The sequence below is a fragment of the Strix uralensis genome, chromosome Z (genome assembly GCF_047716275.1).
Source record: "Strix uralensis isolate ZFMK-TIS-50842 chromosome Z, bStrUra1, whole genome shotgun sequence".
NCBI classification, from domain to species: Eukaryota; Metazoa; Chordata; class Aves; order Strigiformes; family Strigidae; genus Strix; species Strix uralensis.
The window spans coordinates 31,414,117-31,420,706 of record NC_134012.1 but is presented as its reverse complement, the minus strand read 5'-3'; positions in this window follow the sequence as shown (position 1 = coordinate 31,420,706).

Genomic DNA, 6,590 nt, shown 5'->3' with positions numbered 1-6,590 from the left:
TGTAATCAAAACTTACACTTCACTAGCCTTAGCTCATTCAGTTTAAGGTCTTTCAAGAACTCATCCTTTTTAATCACAAAATTGGGACAGAAAGAAGCACACCTCCTCGCCCAAAACAGGTCTTGCTATCCCTGAGATATTTTAGACAGATGTTGGTCTAAGCTGTCCTTAAAGACCTTCAGAAATGGAGATTTCACAATACCTATGGCAGCATTTCTTTCTTCTTACCAGAGCTGCCCCTCAATTGGCAAGAAAAACAAGGGACTAAGAGTATGCATTTCTGCAGGGTCATTAATTAACAGTTTGTCTTGATAATCCATATCATTTCACCTAAAATAATCTCCATCCCTGTCAGTGTCTGTGTTTAGGACCTTATCGTGCATTTTACAAATATTCATGTTACTGTTATTAGCACGTGGACTGTCAGCAAAGCCAAGCCACAGCTATTAACATCCAGCCACACTGGCTTGGGGAGGACTCTCTGTTGGGAGGTGGTATTCCAGACACACTGTTTGTGATTAACTGCATAGGGTTTTTGTTCACCCAGGGAACATTCACGCTAAGTTCGGAATCAAAATTCAGACTTTTCTCCTTCAGTGAATGTCACTCCCTCTTTCACCAGTATCTTTGCAGTGCCCTTTTTTCCTATATAGATAGTGATGTGTTGTTGTGTAATAGGAAAAGTTCCACTTCATGCCAAAATGCAAATAAACAAAAGAAAACATTAAAAAAAAATCAATAATTGGGGAATTAACTATTGAGCAGGGTTTGGTAATTTCCTGCCAAATGCAGAAAAGAAGTTGTTCCTGAAAGGCTGGGGGGAGGAAGTAATTACTACCTCAATGACTATTTAAGCTAAAAGTCTGCTTAAAAATTAGTTTTTTAAAGACTTCTTTTTAATGATGAAAAGCTTTCATATAAGGCTATGTTCCTTGTACTTAATTGAAGAATACATCCAATCCTATTAAATCCCAATGAGATTAAGGGGATATCTTGTTCATGTCCGCAACCAAGCAACAATCTAATCACAAAAACAGAGAGCAGAGTGACAACAGGGCACTGGAGGGAAGCCACCTTCAAATTCATCACCAGTACCAGCCATCACATCTTAAGCCTTAAACCCCTTGCCAAGGGAGCAGGTTTAACTTTCTCTTCTATGAGTTTTAAAGGGATATTTTCATGCTATTTTAATTAAGGGTATTGTCAACATTTCATCTGAAGCATCAAATCACTTAAATAATATGTTTCTATATCGTTTGGAAAAAAGAAAACAGGAATTGGCTTTTATTCAAAATTATGGATTTAGATGTACATTGATCTATCTGTCACAACAACTTTCGGAATGTTTTTTATTAAGTAGATGGTTTATATACATTCTTTGTGTCTGTAAGACTTAAGTGAGATTACTCTCACTTTCTCATTTATAAATTTTTTAGATTAAATTTACATGACTGAAAAGCTGATGATTGCATCTGTCAGCTAATCTAAGAGGAGAAAACCACTAAGAATTATTTTGTCTTATCCTTTCTTTTCTAGAATGTGCATTTTCAGTCATTTAAGAAAAAATTACTTCGTATTTATGCACTTGAAATGCCCCATTCTACCCCATAAAAACATGATTAGCAGAGATAAGCCTAAGAAGTATATGCATTCCCTTATTTTACTTTGCCTCAAAAGCAGATTATCAGGATTAATTTCATTGCAGAGCAGAGAGGTTTTTATGAGTTTGCAAATTATAGGTAAAATCCAGTGAATACTTTGGTTCCCTTCTCTGATCTATGCATTATTTTATTTCTTTGGGAATGTACGCTTGAGTACAGCCTGTGTTGTGCTATAAGCTCACCTCCTGCTTTCTTATTTTAACTGCATTTAGAGCTTGAAAGTGAAAGGAAATACCATATTTTGCAGGAATCCATCATATTTTATTTCCAAATAGCTTTCTTAATTTCTGCAGCAGACACCTCTTTTCATTAAAAAAAAAAATAAAAAATAAAAAAAACCACAAACCACAAACAAACACACACAAACAACACACACACACACACACACCCCCAAAAAGCAGTACTCAGACAGTTGCCTTACATTTTTAGAGTAAAAGTATGCAGGTTCCTGTTGGAGGATGTGTGTTACATCTGATTGAAAATTCAACTACACCAGATACTGAGTCACAGATCAAACATCTTAATTTACTGTATTTCACACGTAAAGACAAAGAAAAAATTAGAAATTGCAGTTAAGTTACTGCTCTATTTCTGCAAAAGTTTGTCACTAACCATAATTCCTTGCCTTTAAGAACTGCTAACAACATAATCATTACCAAACGGAATACCTTTACAGCTTTTCATTAGCTTTCTGGGGAAGCTGCTAAAAGAATTCCAGTTCAAAAGACTGCACTACTGATGAGCTACTGAAGTCTGAGGTTGATCTGAAAATACACACTTAGAAGAATATTTTACATTCCAAGGCTGCTGTTCCAAATGTCCAGATACAGAATTTGGGCTTTCTTCTGTCACTCTTATTTTACCAAAATTATGTTTCGTAATGAGGTCCCTCTACAGATATGCAGAAATAAATTTGGTAAGATTCAGTTCATGAAGTATGGTGACACAAAGTAATAAGGTAATACTTGTTTTTTCTGGATGTATTTCCGTATCAAGCTGGAAAAATCCATGTTGAAAAACTACTTTTTAATTATACATGATATTTACCAAATCTTTCAGAAACATGTTTTTAATGTAAAAATCACCAAGCAATTAGTTCTAATGCAGTTACGGATTGATATTTTTGCAATATACTACCACAGAAAGGCTGAAAGTAGAACAAGAAGGATATTCATGGCGTCTACTGATTTAGGGAAAATTCCTGACATATTTCCACTCTGGCCTGAACTTTAATCCCAGAACTGCACCCTAATGAATTCTAAAAGATTCAAAGCAAAGAATACAGCATTAAATGTACACTTAAAATTTTAACTCATTCTACAAGACAGGAGAAAATCAAGCTCATGGTGGAAACTAAGCATTAGTCTGTCACTAACACTACAGGAGTATGTACAGAATTGTATAGAATATAAGAATATTTTCAGTCATCCATACTACCTGGCCCTTCGCATGTTAAAAACTGCTGGGGAAGGAAGCACTAGACAGAAAGGGAGAGATGCTAGTAAGGAAATTACATTGGCTCAGGGCTATATGCAAAGCATAAAACACAAAATCCAGATAAAAAGAAATGTAGCAAAATGCAAAGCAGTGTTTCTGCCATAGGGAATACCACATAATTCACTAGAGAAAATGGATTACATGGCCTGACAACAGCAAGGGGATGCCAGAGACTGTTCTCATAGCAGAACTAAGCTATAATTGCTGTATTGTTATAATTTTCATTGGGCCAAAACTTGCAGCTTTCACTGGGCCAACTCTCACATTAGTGCTATGTGGTGTTTAGTAAGGGATTTGGGCCTCCATCCTGCATTTGAAAAATCTGGTGTTGCTCTATATGGACAAATGAAACTCTTGTTCTTCCTCATTTAAAGTACTGTCAGACACGTCAAACAAATTTCTGCAATAGTATTTGCTATGCAGTCAAACCTGTTCTTTCACTACATCACCACGAGAGGAGTAGAGATATGCATATCTCAGACCTGAACTGTCATTTCATCCTTGACTGCTAAGGTACAAGACTGGCTTAGGCAAGGAAGGGGAGAAGTTGTGAAACTGTTGAATACACCTGTGACGTATCCCAGAACATCTGGTAAAGTGTACCAACCCTTTTTGTCACTCCTTCTCCAGCAATCACAGCCATGTAGAACTCCCCACTGACCCAGAAGTAACATCTCCTTTTCAACTGGAAACTTTTTAACTTGTCATGAAGATCAGTTGCTTTTAATCATTTAGAAATCGATTGTGCTGACATACCAGTAGGTTTTCCTCCAGGACGTCCCTCAGTGGCTACTGTGTCCCTTCTTTTAAAACACATCATGAAATTAATAATTTTGATGGCAAGTGATTACCCTCCTGGTGTTTTTCAATTGGTTTCCTGTGTCTTTTTTAAACATTACTAATTTAGATTAATTTTCTCACTACTATCCCTACAGTTAATGTAATGGATACCTCACAATGAGAGTGTCTACAATAGTGTTTTCTGTTTATTTTTCATAAAGTACCTATTGTTACATAGCTTTAAGGGAGCGCCACAGAACAAAGCGCTAAAACTTGAGAGCAATGCACACTGATCACATGTTTATGGGTAGGGGTTGTGGTCTATGTGTGCCCCTACATCATTTGTCAGTATCCCCAGCTGTGGAAGCCCAGTCAACTAGCAGGTGAATTTCCCCAAGACAGAGGCTCTTTTTTGATTATTCCAAAATCTTAGGGTGCTGTAGCACAACACTGTTACCGTATCTCATGCATCCAGCTTCTTTTGGGGACAAAGACCTGGTAGAGCTCAACAGTTGCTTTAAATCACACTTTTTACCTAGTGCTTCAAAAGGTTGGGGAAGAACATGACCAAGAATGCATGGTCATGTCTTGGTCCTGCTTGTTCTCTAAGCACATGGTGATACTTACACCACTGTCTAATTAGTGTCCTACAGCTCGAAGATCTCTCTGCAAAGATTTACCTACAGTTACAGCAACTCCCTGATGTAGCTTGTTTCACTTTCCCTTGGCAGAAAGCTACTGAAAGTTTTATTCGTGTAGCTCTTTGTGTTATATGACAACATACCACCTATCAGACCTTCCATTTCTAAAATATGCTCACTGAACTAGCTCACATAGTGTCACATTCACTAACATCTCTAAGCAAAGGAAAAACAGGATGTCTGGAGACCTGCCCAAAATCACACAGGAAAGTGGTGTGAAAGTTGTGAGCTCTTGCCACAATATGCTGTGCCATGTTGTTGTGTTTCAGATGTGGATGACAAGGGTGAGACTATTGAAAAACTCATGGGTTTTGCTTTTAGTTTATGGCAGTACTTACAACTGTTTCCTGTAGCTATGTCTTTATTCATCAGTCTCCAAATATGCAGCACAGCCAAGATCTCTTAAATTAGCTGGGATAGTAGCACTGCTCCCTATCTACAGACCATACATACATTGCACATGAACAAGTGAAGCAGAACATAATTAGCCTGTCTCAAGCCAAGTCTTAAGATGACAGGTAAATAAAAATCCACAGATTGAGCATGGAGACACGAGAGTGACAAGGTATCTTCCAGATAATAGTAAGGCATGCTAGAAGCAGACCTCATGAGCTATTTGGCATTATTCCTAGCCAGTCCATCCTGAACTCCAAAAATGGCACAAGTTCACAGGGGAAGGACTCTGGAGAAAAGTTTCCCTGGGATGTTTCCCTGGGAACTGTGTTCCTGAAGTCCAGAACTGACTGCTTAGATCCCTAGTTCATGTCTCACCTGTGAGAAGTCCTGCACAGCCCTGTGTAAATGTTGAAATTAATTTCTAGCTTTATTTCAAGCATCTTATTTTTCAGAAGTCAAATCCTCTTCTGTTTATACACGTTTTCTCTGTTACAAAGACACTGTATCAAATAGTTCTAAACACTAGAGAAATTGTAGGAAGGAGTCATTACATGTTTCTCTGGGGTAGATGATGGATTGATCAGGAATAGAAGAATGCACTGCATCCCTATAGGACATGGAACTGTGGTCCTTTGTGGGGCCTGGGATGCCTGTTCCGTGAAAATAAACCTATGTATCTCATACTACTGTTAGAGTTTGTATGTATCTTAGGTCCCCACAACAATTTCCATGAAAATCTAATTTGTCTTATTTACCCCCTGCCATTCGTAAGTCAGCTTTGTCAGTCTTCCCTTTAGTGAATCAAAGATATTTTGGGAATAAAATAATGAAGAAGCTTACAACTCCATTTCTTCTTATTTCAACAAATCGGTGAAGTCAGGTATGTTGCTATCTAATGAATGCTGGTCATTTATCCATTTCTGATGGATACTATTTTCTATTCAGGAATATATTGTTTCATTAAAAATAAAATATATTAATCTTCTAGTTATTGCAACTGCAAATATTGCCCTTACATTAAGATCAAGAATTGAACATCCACGACCAAGGGGTAACATAATTGATTTCAGTGGAACTAGGCCTTCATTCCAGATGTCATTGACAAGGATGCTTCAGTGTCATGGTTTGAGTCCAGATGGCAACTAAGCACCAAGCAGCTGATTACTCACCCCTTCTCCCTCAGTAATGGGAAGGAGAAATTAAAGCAAAATGCTCGGGAATCAAGATAAGGACAGGGAGCGATGACTCATCCATTATGGCCATGGGCAAAAGACAGGCTTGTTAGGGGAAGAAAAAAGAACGTAAATTTAATTCAGACACTAACAACAACACTTAACAGACAGATTAGGACAATGAGAAGCATTACCACATCTTAAAAACACCTTCCCCCATGCCTCCCTTCTTCCTGGGCTCAGCTCTGCTCCTAATTTCTTTACCTCCTTCCCTCAGCAGCGCAAGGGACACAGAATGGGGGGTTGCCATCAGTCCCACCGCCAGCTCCAGTGCAGGGTCCCTCTCACAGGAGACAGTCCTCCACAAACTTTCTCCGACCTGA